The sequence below is a fragment of the Wasmannia auropunctata genome, unplaced genomic scaffold (assembly GCF_000956235.1).
Source record: "Wasmannia auropunctata unplaced genomic scaffold, wasmannia.A_1.0 LD335448.1, whole genome shotgun sequence".
NCBI classification, from domain to species: Eukaryota; Metazoa; Arthropoda; class Insecta; order Hymenoptera; family Formicidae; genus Wasmannia; species Wasmannia auropunctata.
In genome coordinates this window covers 3,864-5,672 of record NW_012027442.1, presented here as the reverse complement: position 1 = coordinate 5,672, position 1,809 = coordinate 3,864, and the positions used below count along the sequence as shown (strand labels likewise).

Genomic DNA, 1,809 nt, shown 5'->3' with positions numbered 1-1,809 from the left:
TATATATATATATATATATATACACTACGCGCGCGCCAATTTTGTCTAGTCCTATCTAAAAAAGGTATATATACATAATTGTACAAGTTTATGTTTGCAGTTAAAGAATGATGTTTATATCCTTTAATTATTTTCAAATTTAATGCATCTGACAATTTTTAAAATTTATTTAAACAAATTTATTCTAAATTAATATTATGTAAGATATATTAACTTAAACATGAATAATTTATACTTTATAATAAACTTAACTATAATATTAGTCTTAAAATGCACTTATTCTTAGATTTAGTTTAATAGATTTTTTAAAAACACGTATAAAGTTTTCAGACAAACGCATATCATCATATTTAACTTTTTTTTAACTGTAGTTCTTGTAGTTCTCTTTTTAGTTCTTCTTCAAGAATTTATCAGAAAAATATGAAATTGGTATTTTTTATTATGCTTTATCTTACAAGTTTTCCGTATTTTTGTAATTTTCATTAACTGCAGATAAAAGCGTTCGCATCTTTGCTTCGTTTCTTAAAACGTATATCATTATAATTGCTTTCTTGATGAGACATACAGTAAAGATATCTCCTACTTCATAAAGTCTTTTTTTTTAAACGGCTCAATATTTGAATAGTTTATTTAAAATATTTATTTCAAGTTGTTCAATATTAAATTTTCGTAATTCTTCAGTTACATTACGCAATTATAAATCATTCAACATAATACAGGACTAATTGCATATATGTGTTAATATTAACGTCTATCCTTAACAAAACGTTTAAAAATGTAATATGAGTAAATCGGACAATTATGTATGTAATACACAAAGATGAACCGACACATATGTAATATTTTATAAAAGACCACTAAAGATCGAGAGCTTGATGTAAAGTCAAAACGATCGTCTGGTAGCATTAATGTAATTTTTTATATGAATATAACGCGGATTAGCACAAAGACCTTGTTTGACACCTAGCCCATTACAATTATTTATTTAAAATTTTAATTCTCGGAGCCTGAATATATTGTTCAATTTAAAATAATTTTTGTGATATTTAATTGTAGGCGTGTTATAAGGGCTGAAGAAATGAAATATAATTCGTGAGCGAAATATGACTTTTATCCGTCATGAGACATCAGACCCTGCGGCCGATTTCTCAAAACCGACGAAGTCGATGACCGCTGTCGCAAAAATCTGACGTTGTCCAATAACGTTTTGGCACGTCACCGGCTCTTGTCCAAGAGTGAGAAAGCGCGAATAATACATGAAAATATCACATGCATGTAAATGTCATTAATATTAACAATGTAAGCATGACAGAGCCACCCATTTAAACATTCATCTATATCGCAACGGTCTATACTGTATCAAAGGTTTAATATCCTTTTTTTTCCGAAACGGCTGCGGTGAAAAAATCGAGATTTGCGTGATTAATTAGCGACTAAACAGGAAATAATTTCTACGCAAGTCCCATTTGATTGTGCTGAAGAGGCTGATTATTGACTCTTTTCCGCGACACTGATTGGTTCTCTCGCTGCGCTAACTTCGTGAGCGGCTATCATTACATTGACTTTGACAGTTGTATGTATATTGAGGTACAAAGGGCTGATGTATAATTATAGTCAATTATAGTAAAAAGTAAAAATGCAATTAAATAGCGCGCGTCTAAAGTGCTAGTACGAGAAATTTATAATCTTTAAATTGACTGCTTACCCTTAGTTGCATAATTTGTTATTAAATTGTAAAACCTTTTTTTGTATTTATTAAACATTTACATGTTTTCTAAATTCAATATACATTTAGATTATTAAAATGTT

At 28.8% G+C, this 1,809-nt stretch overlaps 1 protein-coding gene across 1 annotated transcript in view; it reads right to left on the bottom strand.

The window, feature by feature from the left end:
• The window catches only part of LOC105456976 (cytochrome P450 4d2-like), a 7,898-nt gene that overhangs the window by 2,271 nt on the left and 3,818 nt on the right, over positions 1-1,809 (bottom strand). The window lies entirely within an intron of this gene.